Below are 19,971 nucleotides of genomic sequence, written 5' to 3' on the forward strand. Positions count from 1 at the left end.
CCAGTGGGGCCACTTTCGGGAGTGCCCATCCAAAGCAGATGCTCCCTCAGGGTGAGCTGTGTCTTTGTTTTCCTGGCACAAAAGAACACAACTTGGTGAATCACTTTGCAAGTTTGAAATCCAATCTGTTTCTTAATTTCCCTTGTGTCATATGTCAAAGTACCACCATCGACCAGAGCTGTGAGAGCTTGTTTGTGACAAAGATCACAGTCTAACTGTTTCATTGGATCAATGGAGAAATGGTGATCAAGGGAGTGAGGTGCCTGGCCAGAGCCTCCATCCACTCAGGAAACCATGTGTATCCTGAAATTAGGGCCTCTGGCACATTTCTCCCCTTTCCAAGCTGAAACACCATCCTTCAACACACCTACTCCCATTTCTGGCTTTATATTTCTTCATTGCATGCATCCCCATCTAACATATCAGATGTTTTGCTTATTTATTACTGTTTATTAATTTTTCCCTACTAGAGTATCAGCATCATGAGGGCAGGGACTTGGGCTATTTTGTTTGCTGCTGTGTCTCCAACTCCTAGAATGGTGTCTGGCTCATAGGAGGCACTCTATTCATATCTGCTAGAATGAACCATGGTGAAAAAAGCCTTTTCAGTTGCTATTTGGGGCATCCACACCAAGCAACATCTCTAGCCAAGATGACATTAAAGGTTATAAGCAGGGAATTCCTTGGTGGTCCAGTGGTTACATCCTGGCGCTCTCACTGCCAGGGGCCCAGGTTCGATCCCTGGTCAGGGAACTAAGATCCCACAAGCCACTCGGTATGGCCAATAAATAAATAAATGAATAAAAAGGCTTAAAAAAACGTTATAAGCAATTACTATTTGTTAATGCTCTTCAGATTTCTATTCTGATTATTTTCAAATTTTGGTTTGGTGTTTATGTTCCTGCCTATAATTTATGTTCTGTTTCCAATCTCTTATTCACTAAGCCATCTGGGCAGTCTGTAAATCCGTTACCCACAATGTGGAGAATCTCATTTCTTATAAAAATCATATGATTGATATCTGCCAAGATCTTCAAGATTTGGCAAAAATCTTTTTCCTCTCTTTGAGATAATGTTTATTACTTCCTTAGCAAAGGTGGTAAAAGCTCAGCATTTTTACTGACAGCCTGTCAAACCTCTGGTATCAAGGGAATGGCATATATATATTCTTTAAGCCATCACAGTAATACGGTAACAGCAATGCACGCGTTCTTTGGGGATACAAATCCCTTTCGATTTCCCTGTCGTCAGATTGAGATGATCAATAATAGGGCTGTGGAAACACAGAATGTTTGTCAGCCCAGGAACTTGGAATGCTTCTCAATTGATCACAGGAACACAGTTGCAGTTCACTTTTGAATCAATCCTCACTCTGACAAGCTCAAAAGAGTTTACAAACCAACCCACCCAGGCCTCTCTGGCATTCTCAGTGGTGTTCCTCTCCCCGCCAATGGTGAAAGACACTGCTGTGGATCCCCTTCCCACACAGAACTTTCCCCCACCCTCAACTTCATCCCTGGCTACACAGCTTTTTCTGCTCTGTCTATACCAACTCACTCTGCTGGCTTTTTGATTTGGTAACTCCCCAAACCCTGTTTTTCAGCTTCCCCCTTGGTCTCACATATTATAAACTGAGGGCCAAATATGCCCTCACCTTAGTTCTGACTCGGGTCCCTGGGGACCTCGCCAGCTGTGTCTTGTTTGGATGAGAGGAGGAATCTGACACTGGCTGATTTTCAATCATTTCAGAGGCAACGGTGAGACATGGAGTTTGGCAACGGTGAGATACAGAGTTTGGCTACATCTTTTACCCACAAAGAAAAGATGTTCACCCATGCTATTATATGACCTACCTCTCTTTGTAATGGCAAGTCCTCAGTTTCTAAGGTTCAGACCTCTTGAATTGTTAAGTACCAGGCAAAGTGGTGTTCAGTTCATAGATAGTACTCTCTCCACAGGACGGAAACAAACCTAGTGACCACACAGCTCCCTAAGTGACGATGCTAGAGACGCAGACTCTGCGGTATAGACCTTTACATCTGCTGCCCAATGGATACTGATTTTCTTTTAAAGAGATTGCTTTCTTCAATTTCCATTGTAAAATATATTCTTATAAATTTGGAGGATACCTATAGAAGGAAGATCCAAACTGAATACCCACAATCTCACCACCCAAAGGGAATCACTCAACACTTTGGTACATTTCTTCCAGCATTTTTTTTTTTTAAAGAACATGAGGAGCATATTTCTTTTTTATTTTTAAAGTCCTTTTCTCCCCCTCCCCCATATATGTGTTTCCTTTTATCCTTCCTGTTTTGTGTGATTAATGGAATAACTAATGAAATAGGGACTCCAGAACAGTTGATGACTGGCAGCAATGTTTGTCTTGTATCGGCCCCTTTTCCCCCTTTGCCATCTGTGTGAGTTTCAGGACAGGCTGCAGGGCTTTCTGCTGTCCCTGGATCTTAGGCACAAGGAGATCTACTTTAAGAGCAGGTGCTTGCTAAACTGCAGCGTGTGTGTATGTTTTTATCTCTCTTAATAACTGGATGATACAAGTGCTCACTCAATTATGTATTCTGTTTTTTCCTTTTAATGTTAATTTTGTAATACAAAAATGAAAGTGATTTTTGCAAACAAGTGCTTCTGTGGTGTCCACTGTTAAAACTGCGTCAAATTTAATTTTCGTTCCCTAAAGAGCTGAAGTTACAAAAGCCATATCTCAAATATGTCCGTGGTCTTTATTTCCTTTTTCTTTAAAGCATTTTGATATTTATTTATTTGTTTGTTTGTTTGTTTTGCTGCACTGTGAGGCATGCAGGATCTTCCCCAACCAGGGATCGAGCCCATGCCGCCTGCAATGGAAGCACGGAGTCTTAACCACTGGACCGCCAGTGAAGTCCCTCTGTGGTCTTTATTTCTGAGGGAGACCTAACTTTCTATATTTGCTACTGTCACTGTGACTGATGGGCTTGGCGGAACCAGCATGCCAGAGAGATTTCCTGCTGGGGTAGCTGGGCGCCTGGCAGGGCAGGGGCCTTGTGTCGTTCCTACCCCCATCTTGACTGACTCCTCACTGAATCTGTGCTGGCAGCTGCCATAGATCCAGGCTCTGGTGGGCCTGGGGGCTGGGCAAGGGGTCAAGCATTTCTGTGGGGACACAGTCTGGTCCAGGCCTGTTTCACATATTCAGGAGGGTCTGTGCTTCAGAACCATTTAGTGTTATGCAATGCTCAAAAGCCTGGAGGGAGGAGGGCCCTTCCTAGGGACCTAGAGCAGGACTCACAAGCTCAGAGTGGCTTCTCTCTTAGGTCCCCTCAATTACTGTGTGATCATAGGCAAGTCACTGAACTGCTGGCTGCTACTTCTTCATCATTAAAAACAGGGTATCAATCCATGTCTTCGCCTTCTCCAACAGAATATGAGGATGATGACAATACTTGTGTTAAGCATTTCCTGTGTGCCGGGCATCATTCTAACACTTGATAAATATTATCTCACTTAGTTCCCACAATCACCTACAAGCAGGGAACCACTATTATCTCCATATTACACATGAGGAAACTGAGACACAGAGAGGTTAGACAATTTTAAGATTATACAGTCATGAGATGGTGAGGCCAAGATTTACTCCAAGGCATTCTGGCTACATTGCCTGAAGGGAGATACTTCTAAGAGTGCTTTGAAAGGGAAAAGAGCTATGTAAATTAGATGGTCATTGCCATCATATTTCTCTCAGAGAGGTGTATCAATAGTACTGCGATTTGGGGGTTGGGATCTGGCCATGCCAAATCCTAAACTGATGCTACCCGTCTTTGCCCCATAGACTTTTAGGCAAAGTCTAATCCATTCACTAATCACCAGGATAGATTCCATGTTACAAAAGCTCCAGCCCTAGACCTTTGTGTGACTAGGTGGAGAAATGGCTTTAGTGTGCAGGTTATAGCTCTCCCGTGACCTTGGCTGTAACATATGATGGGGGACCGCTTACATCTTCAGGTGTAAAAATGACTTTGAGAATGAGGGTTCTCCGTGAAGACTGGCTGTACAACCATTCCTTCCCAAACCATACATGTTCCTAGGAGAAGTATCAGTTTGAGAATTGGAAATGGGTCTAGAAATTGAGTTCCATCACTGAAATCACAGCTAATGATGTGAGAGTGCTTCTGAAAGCAACTGAACCTCCTATTTGGTTGTGCCTTCAATTAGCATCTACATAATTTAACAACAAAGCTGTCATTCTCTCCTAATAACTAGATGTCGAGATACTAATGAGAGATGGCACACGCTTTGGAGTTGTCATCATCCTTTTTTATTTTCCCAAGCTATTAAAAATATCTTTTTTCCAAGTATTACGCTTTCCAATAAAGTCTGAGCCATTTCTTTTCTTCTGAGCTGTTCGTTTATCTTGATTTGATGGAATAGAAAAAAAAAACAAACCCTTAAGAATCCCTACAGGAACACAGCTCCATCCATTTATTCATGAACAAGCATGGCAGGGATCAAATCAGGGAAGTCTTTGGAGATATTAATAGAACAGCGGAAAGGAGTTAATCTTGTATTAGATTACAGTGGATAAGAAAACTGTCATCCATTTGGTAGCAGCTTTCTCTAATTCTAATCATCCATGCATTAGGGAAAAGTCTTAAATACACATTAAAAAGGTCTTCAGGCTTTAATACCATTATCAATGTTCTCTTCACAGGGGGTAGCAATTACTTGCAGTATTGCAAGTAGAGGAGCAGTTCCTTTCCCTGCCAGGGACACTGAGAAAAATCTGAAATGCTGGTCCAAAAAGAAATCAGAGGACTTACTAAATGTGAGGAGAAAATGGTAGGTAAACAGTGGAAAAACTGGGCCCACCTTGATTAGGTGATGAAAATTAACATCAGTGAGGCAGATGGACATTGTGTGCCTCCAGATGTGTTGCCCTGAGAAGGACACACCATCACCTAAGTGGTATTCCGACTTGAGAAGCACAACATGAAGGGAATCAGGAGGAAACGTCAGACAGAGAAAAAGCAAAGAACATTTACTTTAAAATGTATTTTTAAATGATGTTAAAATAATTTTCAAAACTGTCAATATATATGTATTGGCTAATGTTTTTTGAAAGTGTATTTTCAAAACTGTTAATATTATAAAAGGCAAAGAAAGGCTGAGGAAGTGTTCCAGATTAAAGAGACATGACAACTAAATGAACTGTGTGATTCTAAATTGGATTCTGTTCAGGAGGAAAATATGCTATGAAGCACATTCCAATTGGTGAAATTGGAATATAGGTAATTGATGATCAGATGAAAGCATATCTAGGGAAGTCGGTAACTGCACTGTGGTTACATAAGAGAAGGTCATTCTTGGGGAATGCACACTGAAGTCCTTAGGGGTAAAGGGCATGATATATGCAAGTAATCCTCCAGTGGGATTGGGCAGACTTTGGGCTCGGCAGAGTTCTCAAAAATAATACCAAACACATCAAAATTAAAAACTTCCATGCTTCAAAAGATACTATTAAGGAAATGAAAATGTGAGCCATAGACAAAAACAGAAATATAAGCTACAGGAGAAAATATTTGCATAATATAGATTTGACAAAGACATGTATCTAGAATACATGAATAGAATAAAGAACTCTTACAACTCAGTAAAAAACAATCCAATTTAAAAATGGGCAACAGACATTTCACCAAAGAAGACATATGGATGGCAAATAAGTATATGAAAAGATGCTCAATATTATTAGTCATCAGGGAAATGCAAATTAAAATGGCAATAAATATCACTTCATATCCACTAGACTGGCTGTAACAAAAAAGACAAGAGAAGTGTGGGTTGGTGATAATGTAGAGAAACTGGAATATTCATACATTCCTAGTGGGAGTGTAAAATGGTAAGCCACTTTGGAAAACAATCTGGCAGTTTTAAAGAGATAAACACAGACCTACCATGGAACCCTGAAATTTTACTCCTAGGAAGCTACCCAAGAGAAATGAAAACAAACGTTCACACAAAGACATATACATGAATATTCATAGAGGCATTATTCTTAATAGCCCCAAACTGGACACAATCCAAATCTCCATCAACTGATGAAAGATAAGTAACATGTGGTATATCCATACAATAGAATACTATTCAGCAATTAAAAAGAATGAAATATTGATACATGCTTGTGATGGTTAATTTTTTACATCAACTTGACTAGGCTAAGGGATGTTCAGATAGCTGAAAAAATATTATTTCTGGGTGTGTCTGTGAGGGTGTTTCTGGAAGAGATTAGCATTTGCATCAGTAGACTGAGTAAAGAGGATTGCCCTCACCAATTTGCGTGGGCATCAACCAATCTTTTAAACGTCCGAATAGAACAAAAAGGCAGATGAAGGGCAAATTTTCCCTTTGATTGACGTGTGATATCCTATTTTTCCTGCCTTGGACAATGGCACTCCTGGTTCTTGGGCCTTTAGACTCAGACTAGGACTTATACCACTGGCTAGCCTGGTTCTCAGGCTTTCAGATTTAGACTGAAACTATACCACCAGCTTTCCTGGGCTTCCAGATTGCAGATGGCAGATTGTGGGATATCTTAGCTCCCGGAATCACATAAGCCAATCCCTTATAATAAATCTCTTTCTATATATTTATTCATTTCCTATTGGTCTATTTCTCTGAAGAATTCTAACACAATGGCACAACAGATGAACCTCAAAAACATCATGCACAATGTAGAAGCCAGGTGCAAAAGACTGCATATATTATACAGTTCCATTTATATAAATGTCTAGAAAGGGTAAATTTATAGAGAAACCAAGCAGATCAGTTGCTGCCTAGGATTGTGGTAGCAATTAGGTGCTGCAAATGGGCAGAGGAAACTTTGCAGTGATAGAATATTCTATAACTGTACCATGGTGATGGTTGCACAACTCCATATACATATTTTTTAAAATAAATATTTATTTATTTTTGGCTGAGTTGGGTGCTGTGCGCGGGCTTTCTCTAGTTGTGGCGAGAGGGGGCTACTCTTCGTTGTGGTGTACGGGCTTCTCATTGTGGTGGCTTCTCTTGTTGCAGAGCACAGGCTCTAGGCGCGTGGGCTTCAGTAGTTGTGGCACACAGTCTCAGTAGTTGTGGCTCGCGGGCTCTAGAGTGCAGGCTCAGTAGTTGTGGCGCTTGGGCTTAGCTGCTCTGTGGCATGTGGGATCTTCCCGGACCAGGGCTCGAACCCGTGTCCCCTGCAATGGCAGGTGGATTCTTAACCACTGAGCCACAAGGGAAGCCCAACTCCATACATTTATGAAGATAATTGAACTATTCACCAGCAATGGGTGAATTTTATGGTATGTAATTCATACTTCAATAAAGCTGTTAAAAGAATCAGTACAGATTTTCCTTGACTTACAATGGGACTATGTCCCAACAAACCCATTGTAAGATGAAAATATCACAAGTCAAAAATGCATTTAATACACCTAATCTAATGAACACCACAGGTTAGCCTAGCTTACCTAGCTCAGAACACTTACATTAGCCCGCAGTTAGGTATAATCATCTAACGCCAAGTCTATTTTATAATAAATGGTTGAATATCTCATGTAATTTATAGAATGTTGTACTGAAAGTGGAAGATGGAACGTTTGTAAGTACAGTACGTTGCTTGTTTACCCTTGTGGTCACGTGGCTGACCGGGAGCTGCAGCTCACTGCCACTGCCCAGCATCACAAGAGAGGACTGTACTGTATATTGCCAGCCCAGGAAGAGATCAAAATTCAAAATTCAAATTATGGTTTCTACTGAATGCATATCACACCACTGTAAAGTCGAAAAATCCTAAGTCAAACCAGCATAAATTGGGGACCATCTGTAGAGCCAAGTTCAGAAGGGAAAATGTAATATAGAAGGCTTCCACTCTGTCAGGCCATTCTTGTATGATCATGGTTGAATCAGAATGTCAAGTGCTGTTTTGGAGTGAGATGACCACAGCTCTTTTATGGCACAGGTAGGAAAGGTAAAGAATTGAGCCAGGCAGTATATACCAGGCATTACGACATCATGATGTTTCCTTTTCTTACATTTATTCTATTTAATCATCATGACAGCCAACGAAGATGATAATTATTCTCATTTTGCAGGTTTGGGCTCAGAAGTTGTTAGGATGGCGAAGCCCTGTTAGTATATCTTGATAAGCCTGGATCTCACATCATGAGACATTGGAAGTAGTAGCTGCCACATGGCTATGTTGGCTTACATAACAAGGCATAGGAAATGTGGAGCTCCAAGCCAGGAATAGTTATAGAGTCAGAAACTACATTAACAGAAAGAGACTTCAATTTTCTGCTTAGGCAGAAGGGAAATAGCAACCACATAACTATATAACCATTTGACTTTTCAACAGATTAAAAAAAAAACACTACAACAAAGTAATCAATTGAAATTGGATTTCCTTGATATTTCATTATGATAGCAGTAAAGTTCTGCAAAGTGAATTGTCACATAATTACATGTGCCTTAACCTTCATAAATCAATCCTGGGTTAGTAAATTAATAGTACTCATTTTAAGAGTGTATGCGTTTTTTTAATGACTAAGGCAGGCTCTCACGTTTCATTAAGATTGCATAACGAATGAATAAATAATGAATAAACAATGACCAGATTCCTTCACTGCTCAAGTTTCTTGATTTTAGGAGAAGGATATTAGGAAGCTATTTTCAGAAGTGTTCTGACTCAGCAACTTATTACATTACACTGATTTTCTATACATTGTGGGATGTTTAGGAAGGCACCCAAAAAAGAGTTGTTTTTGGCAAAACTTGATAAAGTTCACTGTCTATGAGATTTGTCACTATTATGAAACATTGCCTTTGAAAGGTCCAAAACTTGCTCACTTCCCCGCTGTGAGGGCCATCTGTTCCCTATGGGGACCCTCACTGACCTGGCTGATGTAAGGCAGGGTATGTAGCATGTACATCCTCCAAACACAGTGGTTACCATTAAAATGTATGTAAAAGTGTTTTCAAAATGACAACTCTAATATATAAATACTATACACAGTGATTCTTCTTGAGAAATTTGCTACCATTGTTGGCTCTAAAGAACACCTGTTTCTATAATTAGAGTTATATTTTAAAATTAGAGGTGAGTGTCGTAGAAAAAATTCCCATAGAAAAGCTTTATTATCAAACAGGCCTCTGGTTCTGATCATATTTCTTGGACCACTTTAGCCTCTACCAGCAGAACTCATCAAGAGACAGTTAAAAAACAGGACAGGGGGTAAGAGGTCCACTGTTCCATTTATCACCTCACTTCAGGCTTGAGGGCCCAGCAAGGAGTGAAGTCAGAGCCCCACGAGGCTTACTGCTGCTCTTCTCACACTCAGGGCTGCCTGGAGGCGGGGTGCTCCAGGGATGTCAGACGTTACAGGATCATGCTGACCCCGAGGGCCAATACTACTTGGAGATTAGAGTGAAAACACTGTAATATTAAATGTAGATTAGAACAGAAAATTCAGAAGGTCCATGAAATTTTACATTTAAAATTATATATTTTTAAAATGTAAACTGAATTTTACATTTCAATTTGGAACATGTCTTCAGTCTACCAAGAGTGTAAATTCCCCGGTATGTAAAGTTTGGTAACTAGGGTATGTGTGTGTGTACCTGTGTGTGTACATGTACATGTGCTCCTGTGGTCCCGCTGATGTGTCAGTTTAAGTTTTAGTGCGGTAATGAGCAAGAGATGCCTGAAGTCACACACTGGAGCAACAAACGATGCAAGTGGCAAGATCATGGATTCATTGGATGTTAAGAGCCAGGGCCGTACAAACCACCTGTGTCCTCTGTACCTCCCTTCCTCAGCCATTTTACAGCTGAGAACACTGAGGCTTAGAGATGTAGGGAAGTTCTGGGGCTCATCCCTTGCAGAGGCAGAGGCAGGGCAGGGGCCAGGTCTCCTGCCCCACGGTGGGGGGTGGGTGCACTCACAGAGTGCTTCCTGGGTTGCATCCATGTTCTGTGCAAATCAAGACGCCAAAGGGCAATAAGGAAGAGTAGATAACATAAAGATTAAAACATGGTTTTACCTAATGTGTGTACATTTGTGCTGGGATTTGAACATTAGGAATGTGTAAGCAGATGCAATGAAAATGATGGTTAGTCAGTACAGGCTTGCAGAGACTATGGAACTAAAAATGACTATGTTAAATGCTTTTCTATTACTTGTCTTTTCCCTTAATCCCATCCGAATCATCACTTCTATCTCCTAAATATGCATTGTTAAGAATCCCCCAAAGAGGGCTTCCCTGGTGGCGCAGTGGTTAAGAATCCGCCAGCCAATGTAGGGGACACGGATTCGAGCCCTGGTCCGGGAAGATCCCACATGCTGTAGAGCAACGAAGCCCATGCGCCACAACTACTGAAGCCCATGCACCTAGAGCCCGTGCTTCGCAACAAGAGAAGCCACCGCAATGAGAAGCCTGCACACCGCAACAAAGAGCAGCCCCCGCTCACCGCAACTAGAGAAAGCCTGCACGCAGCAACGAAGACAAAACACAGCCAAAAATAAAAATAAATAAATTTATTTTAAAAAAAAAAAGGATCCCCCAAAGAAATTATTAACAAGTGAGCCAGCCGGTGCTTGTTAAACCATTTTACAAACACAAAAGGCTCAGGGCTTCCCTGGTGGCGCAGTGGTTGAGAGTCTGCCTGCTGATGCAGTGGACATGGGTTTGTGCCCCGGTCCGGGAGGATCCCACATGCCGCGGAGCGGCTAGGCTAGGCCCGTGAGCCATGGCCGCTGAGCCTGCGCGTACAGAGCCTGTGCTCCGCAACGGGAGAGGCCACAATAGTGAGAGGCCCGCGTACCGCAAAAAAAAAAAAAAAAAAAAAAAAAAGGCTCAGCAAATGTTTATTCTCATTATTGAAACTAATTCAACAATGGCATAATAAAGTATTGCCAAATACTACTTTTTAGCAATGCTCACTATACGTGATTGGAAATGATACAGTTCATGCCCGAACCCTGGTTAAACCTGCAAGGTGAGCTGAGGAAAAGGCATTCTCCACTTTTCTGGGTTGAGATAATCAAAATGACTAGACCTGAGTCCTGCACTGTTTGGAGTTATCCTTTCAAGCCTGTACCTCATGGACTACATGTTGGTACTGCGTAAAATGCTTCAATGTCCTTTAGATCCTAAAGCGCACATCTTGAAAGAAGAATGGCTTTTCTTGAGGCACCCTGTTTGGCATTAGTAGGTGTGCTCACCATGTTCTTGGGCTTCAATTGGACAAGGAGAGAACAGGAGATCTTTCTAATGTTGCTTTTTAGGGTTCCTTTCTTACTCTGGGAATGCCAGCCCCTAAAACACAGATACCTCCTACATCACAAAACAGACAATAGACCTTTTGCTTATGTTGTATCAGGGTCTGTATTAACTATATTTTCTGTATTCTTATGCTTTGGCATCTGGGGCCTTGCAGACCTGAGGGAGGACTGCCCCTCCCAGGGTGAGCTAATTCTTAGAGACTGTTAACTTACCTGTGAGCCTGCCTTTGACATGCAGGCCAACCAATCCTGAGTCCATTCCCACAATTTACCTCCTGGTATCAGGCCCCTGCAGCACAGGATACTATCCTTCTGCCCTAATTACCCCAGGGCCAGGATATGGGCAATTTATTGTCCAGATACCACTAAACTTATTTAAATTAGCCAATTCTAAACCTGTCTGCCCTGCTTACCTTGCCTCGCCCTCTCCTTCCCATGAAAACCACAATAAAGATTCTCGCCCATGCTTCCCCTCTGCCTCCTGACTGACCCTGGTGCTTCCCCATGTGGCCGTGTGGCATGCTATGCCTACTCCTTCTAGGGGTCTGTGAGACATTCCTTCACAACTGTCATTTCCATGGCTCTGTCTTACCATACCTGATTGAAACAAATCCTGGGTACATTTCAAAACAGAGTCCCTTACCCAATTCTATTCATAGTCAGCAAACAGGGGGTAGGAGTGGTAAAATTCGCTCTCTGAACGCATCCCCAATTTCCCTCTTTGCCTGGGATGCTGTTGCTCCAGGAACAGCTGAAGTTGCTAGGCAACACCATCAGGTATGCTGCCTACAGCCCCTGGACATTTATCACTCTCCTTCAGGACTTATTTACTTAGGTCTTTATTTTATATTCTTAAATTGTGGTCAGGACCAACTTCTTCCTCCTTTTCCACCACAAAAAAATATCCTTTATCTTTTGAACAAACACTTTTGAGACTTCCAATGTCTTGATAAATGATATAGTGCGCTGTGGAGCAAGGAAGGCATGGACATGTCAGGTAACCTACGAACTCTTAACTATGCCATTAACACACTTCATGCCGTCCTCTTTGGCTCACCGTAATTTCCCAAAAACTTAGGGCAAAAAATCAGCTAGTCCTATTTTCTTCTCACTCTGACCTTCCCCTGTTCTTATCTCTGTTTTTCAGATTTATCACTTCCATATGCTAGGAAGACCATTTTAATAAAATGTGTTAATGAGATATGATAATTACATTTATAATTGGGGAGAAAGGAGAACAGATGTATGATTGTAATCATTAGGGTGGCCCAAGAGAAGAGTCTGTGTGCGTGTGTGTGTCTGTGTGTGTCAGGTTGAAGATATACATTGGCCTGGGGGAATGGGAACAAGTTTCAGTTGTTGCTATTTCTAGTACCATACTAGGCAGAGAAGAACAGTGGGCCTGTGTCATAAGGGAGAAAAAGCAAAAAAATGTCCTCTGACTCACTAAGATCTCGGATGGTTTTGGTCCAACATCACTCAAAAATCTTAAGCATGACTTGACTGACCCTGTGGTGGGCCCAGGGGTGGAGGGGGCCATAATTTCCATGAGCTCCTCCACGCTAAGCCATCCCCTAAACAAATTGTACTGCAGAAGGAAAAATCCTGCTTGCTATACAAACGCAGCTTCAGGACACGTACCTTGAAGCTACGTTCACTCCATTCCAAAAAGACTGCCAGCCCCATCTCCGGCTATACAGAAAATCTGGAGATTTGAGCTTGACCTCCAAATTGACTTGTGTTTACAGGTTGTCAAAACATCCAGATTAAAAGACTCACCAACTGGCTGGTTAAGATATTTGCCACTGAAGAGTTACTCTTATTTCCCCTCTGAAATAAATAGAGACAATTTGCTCTTCTTGTTTGACGAGTGGCTTTCTGACCTCCAGGTTGCCCAGGAGGCAGTGAGCAACAGCAGGCTGCATGGCGTCATCCAACGTCAGCAGGCTTCACCTTCACTAGGCAGCAACCTTTATAATTTCCCTTGATTGTTCCTAGATTACACTTGCCATGAATCAAGCATTAACAACCTCACAAGAAAGTGTCCTTTTTCCCCACAGTGCAGGTTTCCACAGTGGGAATTTGTGTAGGATGGCCACCTCTCTCTGTCAGCTCAAAACGGAAAGTGGGGCAGGCAGCTCTCCTGGAAACCTACCCTAAACAAGTAATCTGAAAGAATGAAAAAAGCCATGAGCAATAAGATGTTCTTTCCAGTATTTATAATTCTAAAAAGAACTGTAAGCAGACTAAATGTTAAACAGCTGAAGGACAATTAACTAAAATGTCAGTACTGCACAGTGGTTATGAGCACAAACTAGTATACGCCTGTCTCCGCCGCTCACTCACTGTGTGACCTTGTGCAAGTTACCTAACCTCTCTAAGCCTTGATTTCCTTATCTATAACATCTATAACACAAGCATGATAGTTGTTAGCATGATAGTTGTTAGAAGTGTGAAATGAGTTTATAAATATTATGAGGATGAAATGAGTTAATATTTATTATAATATTTGTGTACCTGGTACATGGAAAGCACTATATAAGTACTGTATTTGGTAAACAAAATGGTACCTTTTCTAGGTGGAGAATTTTGTAGCTGTTACAAAGATCATCATCAAGGTTATGCAGCAATGAAGAAAATGCTTATAATAGAAAAGGTCCCACAAAATCATAAGTACTCTACATAAAATATGAATATGAAAATTAATCAAGGGACTACATAAAATGAAAACAGTTGTACTGAGATTCAGGGGCATCTTCTGTTTTCCAGACATTCTGTATAGCTTTTGTAAGTTTTAAGGAAGTTTTGATAAGGTTTGTGAGGTGGCAGTGGGAGGGAAACATTCTTCCTGAGCCCCTAGTTGGAATGAATCACCTGGTCCTTCTGGCAGAGCTGGGAGGGTTGCTTGCTCTACCAAGAGTTAATAGATTCATGTGTGCCATATTTTAGATTCCACATGTAAGTGGTATCATACGGTATTTATCTTTCTCTTTCTGACTTACTTAGTATGATAATCTCTAATTGCATCCATGTTGTTGCAAATGGCATTATTTCATTGTTTTTTATGGCTGAGTAGTATTCCACTGTATATATGTACCACATCTTCTTTATCCATTCATCTGTCAATGGACATTTAGGCTGCTTGCATGTCTTGGCTATTGTAAATAGTGCTGCAATGAACATAGGGGTGCATGTATCTTTTTGAATTATAATTTTTTGGGGGCATATGCCCAGGAGTGTATCTACAAAACAGAAACAGACTCACATAGAAAACAGACTTGTGGTTGCCAAGGGGGAGGGAAGGACTGTGAGTTTGGGATTAGCAGATGCAAACTATTATGTATAGGATGGATAAACAACCAAGGCCTACTGTATAGCACAGTGAACTATATTCAATATCTTGTGATAAACCATAATGGAAAAGAATATAAAAAAAGAACGTGTATAACTGAGTCACTTTGCTGTAGAGCAGAGATTGCCACAACATTGTACATCAACTATACTTCAATTAAAAAAAATTAAAAAAAAAAGAGTTAATAGAAACCTACTCATGAGAATATCCTCAAAGAGGAAGATAACTGGGGAAAGAGGTTTTAGCAGCCAGGAGCGGGAAGAGGGACTAGAGTCAGTGGACAGGCATTTCCTTCCTGCCTACTCCCTGATTCGATAGTGGTGTGGTACATGGTGGGAGGACAGGAGCTCAGAGCATCTTGCCCAATTAGATGGACAAAGACATCAAAGAGATCCAAAACATTTGAGACTTATAAGGCAGGGATAGAATACCCTCACTTGTCAGGGACTTGTCCACAGTTAGTGAAATAAACAACTCCAACAAAAGAAATCAACACCCACACCAACCCCAAGCATCCCTCCCTCTCCTCCTCTGACCTTGGTATCTTATCAGCCTTTCCCAGGAGGGCAGCCTCTTCCCCAGGATAAAGCAACTTGGATACAGCAGCGCTGCCCTCTGTGTTTACCCTCATCCCCTTTTTTCTCCCTTCTCATAAGAAAAGATTCTCAAGGATACAAAGAAACCTTAGAGATTGCCTCAGCCAGTGGCTTTCAAGTCTGGCCCACAGCCCACTCCAGGGGAACTTAAATATATACAGGTCACTGGGCTTTAAGAAGTAGTAGCTCTGGGTGGGGCCAGCATTCTGCATTTTTAATCTCTCCCAAGGTGAATCCCAGTCATGTGTGGGAATCATAAATCACCTAGATCATCTCAGTGATAGGAAACAACTGACCCCAAGCTTTCCCTTTTTCTTCTACCTCTCGGTCACTTTCAATTTTTTTCTCCAGCTTCCCCTACTTCTTCCTCTACCTCTCTCAAAATCTTTCTTTCTTTTCCTGAGCTGGGATTGACATTTTAACTACAAAATGAAAACCTCAGTTAGGGGAAGGGAGGCTGACAATCTTTTGTCACTAATAAACATGCTGGCATTGTTCCAGCATGGCCTAATATCCCAACATCTGTCTCAGGCAGAGAGAAGTATGCCTGAGCTGTGCATACATCTGTCCTGGCAACGATGCAGCGACACAATGAGATGCTCTGAATTAAATGAGTGAGCACTTCGCCTAATGAGCGTTATTAGCGTACTTGCATGCATTTAAGGAAAAGCCACTGTTAGCCTGGTGCTGTTCTGACCTCCATCAGAAAGAGGGTCTGAGACTCAGCTCAGACCTGGGCCTTGTTCTACTGACTTGATGAGACATCTGAGGACCAGGCTCCCCGAGACAGTGGGGAAAGCCGACATCACCAGGGGTCCGTCATCCTCACTGGTTCGTACTCTCCATTCTTCTTCCCACCTAATGAGAAAGCTGTCTCTTTAGATTCTATACTTTTGAATCAGACATATTTTCATTCAAACCTGGTTTCCAGCAGTCATCCTGACACTCCCCCATGCTTGTTCCTGGCATTTCGTGCTGGCCTGCAGCCTCACTGTGCACCAATGGCCCCAACAACCCCTTGTCCTGCTCCACTGGCCCCTGCCACATTGGTGGCCTTGGTTCAGGCAGGTCCCTCCTTCAACCTGTCCATCTCCCCATGAGGAGTGGGACAGAGATCTGGATAAGCATAAAGTTCAATGAAAATGTCAGATTACTGCTTTCTGTGAGTGTTTTTTTGGGCAGCCTAGTAACCTGGTATTAACAGTTTATGCTTACTTACATGGTACTTCTTGGTTAGCCTGGCTATATGATACTTTGCATCCTAGAAACAGAGGCAGAAACATGATTTCTTTGTGCAACAGATTTTTCGTGCACTTTGTGTGTAAATATAAATTCCTGTGAGTTCTAAGCACCTTGCCTCCTGTGTGTAACTCCTGTTTTAACAATGTAATCGTTACTTTAAGTTTAATGAACTCACAAAAGCAAGGGCTTTGGGGGCAGATACTCTGAGATTTAAATTCTGACTTCACTACTTTGATAGCATTAATATTAATTTTATTACTTTGGCTTAGTTTGTTTTTGGCCTGCCTTTAGTATTTAGTAAAATTCTTTAAAAAACTTAAACATGACTAAGAGAAAACCAAGAAAAAAGGGACTTTTGTTAATATGTGAACCAGAGTGTTAAGGGTGGACACACAGTTATTAGACATACTAGGAGCAGCAGGAATGGAAATAAGGGAGAATTTTGGAGAAATAGTTTAGACAAGAACCCTTCCCAGTCTTACAACAGTCTGTCTTGTTCTTTCGTTTTAGGAGAAGAGGTTGTTCCCCAATCGACAGCCCCATTACCCTTTGTTGGCTAGAGGATGTTTTCATCCAGTGGGCCCTGGTGAGCCGTGGCTCTCCCTCCTTCAGTGGGCCAGCTGCATTGCCTCTGGCCTGGAACTGTTTATCCGTCTGTAGTGGATGAGGTGAAGTAGCATAACCAGTGGCCCAGCAGCCAGTGGAGGCCCTAACATTGCACTCCTTATCTCCTTCCCGGCTCTCTCAGTGTCCCTAAGGGATATGAAGAGCCTGGTCTGGATGTTGGGACCTCCTGGATTCCAGGCCTGGTTTTGCCAAAGAATGCTCTTGGGCAAGTCATGCACACTTCTGCTCTTCATCAGAAAAGTATGGGGGTTTTCTAAATCATAACAACTGACCCTGACGTTGGGCTTTATAGTTCACATGCTTCCAGGAGATTTCATTCCATGCTCACAACTTTCCAAGTAGGCAGAGGTGTTGCCACCATTTCCATTTACAGATAAGGAAACTGTGGGCCACGGGGTTACTTAATGGTCCAAGGTCACATGGCTGGACAATGGCAAGCAGGGATGGAACCAGAGCTCTGCTCTGCCCACTTCTCCATCCCTCCCTCTTGGCGAGTTGCTCTAAAAGGCTTCTTCCAGATCTCAAATGCTATGATTCTCAGGGTTTGGGGCAAACTTTGCCTAGTTTCTGCATCAAAAATTTTGCATAACTTACACTAATCTCTAAACTTGTCCTTTTTATGAAACAAACATGAGAAAAAAGCTTATGACCTATATGCTAATAACATGTGATGTTAGCGTCTCAATTTTTATCTAAATTCATTATTTTCCCATGATTTGTTGTTATAAAAGTACATAGTGGGGAGTAGCTGAAAATAGCCTTTAATTTGATAGATAAACCCCAAATGCTTTTGCCCACAGTAACACTCCTAGCGTTGCTGAGATTTTATTTCAGGCAAGGAATGTACATTATTCAGTCGGTGGTTCTGCTCTCATTATATTGAATTGGCACATACATTCATTTCTTTAAAAAGAATTCTTCAGGAAACAGTAAGGACATATGGATGCTTGAAATCTCATAAATCTGAAATTACCCAGATTGTGAATCGGCCAACATTGTTAAAGGGGATGGGCTGGCCTGTCATTTCCTGAACTCCACCATCTCAGTAGCCGTCATTTAATAAGAGCTGATGTGCATTTAGTTTTAATTAGTTTCCATCAATCATGACAGAAGTTTAAAAAATAATCAAGCAAACCGATAAAAATACATCTCAATATTGCTACTTGGGAATCAAACTGATTCTGTCCTTCTGCGGATAAGGGAATTATCACAAGAGGCAAAGCCCCCATCTCCAGAAGTAATCCTTACACCAGTATTTAAATTAAATTGTCCGGAAATAATCATATTTGAAGGAAGTAGAGAAAACATCCTGAGATGAGTCATCATGAGGCAATTTTATACTTTTCTCTGGCTTCTCAACTCTGAATTAGTATTTTTTAAAAAAGTAAAACAAATATCACAAATGGTAGTTTCACTGTTTATTACCACATTCTTCTAGAAGTTCAAAGAATTTTAGAGCCATGTTGCTATCAGCTCAAAACAGCTCTAGGGTTGGGAGATTTTTTACTGGACAGTAAAACCTTCTTCTTTATGTTTAATACTATCACTTTCCTTGTGCCTGAAGATGCCCTGTATTTTTATAAAGAGGAGAAATACAAATGTTCATTATCCAAAAAAGCAATTCTAGTAAATTGAATTCACTCAAATCACATCACAGAGAACTAAACACTTCAGAGAGTAGGAAATTAATATTCAGACATAAGAAATTCAAGATCTTCTGCATACTAGTCTAGTCTATCTTTGGCAAAAGTATGGCGATGTTCCAAGCTGCAGCATCTCCCCTCTGTGTGCTGAAGCTGATTCCCATGTTACCAGCTGTCACTGGAAGTAATTCTAAAATTCAAGTTGACAATTTCTTAGCTCTTCTGTTGTACTCTAATTGAGAGGATGGTCCCTGCTTCCAACCTAAACTAGATCAGACCCTGATATAAGAAAAATCTTCAATTATATTAAAAAAAAACCCTCTTATATGTAAAATATGGGCATGTTCTACCCCTTTCATTTAAGTGGAGAAAGGGGAAATGGACTTCAGCTGCACAAAGGATCCTTAATGATTTGGCCAGGAAAACCACTCAATGTCCTTCTCAGGAAGGAACTGAAAATAAAGGACCCTAATTTGTTAGGTGCTTGAAAGTTGGCTCTGGCTAAGGGCAGGAAGTTGGTAAGATGAATCCTTAAGATCCATTCTAACTCAGGAATGTGTATTGTGCTAATCTGTAGCCTAAAGTGCATCTAATCCAACGCTGGACAGTGTCCAAGCATTCATTTAATAGCCAACATTTGTTAGGGGCTTACTATGTGCGAGGGCCTGTGTTAGGCTTGGGGACAGATACAAAGAAGGTTTCTGACCTTGAGGAGCATGAAAAGGCTTTCAGGGAGGGAAGTGCTAACTTCAATGGGAACCCAAGGGAAGGCATGACTGACTCCAGCTGCGGGTTCAGTGTTGAAGAAAGCTGAGGCCAGATCCTCTGATGAATGGCAGACTGTCTAGATGGAAATGCTATCAGTGAGAGTTAAAATTTCCTGAAAGGTACCTACTGGTAAATTGATTCTTCTTTGTGTCTCAGACAAAGAAACCTGTCTTACAAGGTTGAATTACACAAGGTTCTGTTCCCTATTGTTCTTAAGAAATAGCACCAATTTGTAGCCTATATCCCTTTTCTCAAAATTCCATTCACATGAGATCTCCTCCATTATTCCTGGCAGCAAAAAGTACATAAAGCATGCTATTATACCAATTTTATAGAAAGGGGAACTGAGACAGGAGAGAACGTTTCGCTTGGCCAGGTGATTTTGCTCAAGTTAAATAAGTAAGCAGCATATGAAACAGAACAGGAAGC

The 19,971-nt window shown here is 41.5% G+C and overlaps 1 protein-coding gene across 4 annotated transcripts in view; it reads right to left on the minus strand.

Moving 5' to 3' along the window:
• The window catches only part of TMEM108 (transmembrane protein 108), a 373,675-nt gene that overhangs the window by 69,793 nt on the left and 283,911 nt on the right, over nucleotides 1-19,971 (minus strand). The window lies entirely within an intron of this gene.

This window comes from Pseudorca crassidens, chromosome 5 (assembly GCF_039906515.1).
Source record: "Pseudorca crassidens isolate mPseCra1 chromosome 5, mPseCra1.hap1, whole genome shotgun sequence".
Lineage (NCBI taxonomy): Eukaryota > Metazoa > Chordata > Mammalia > Artiodactyla > Delphinidae > Pseudorca > Pseudorca crassidens.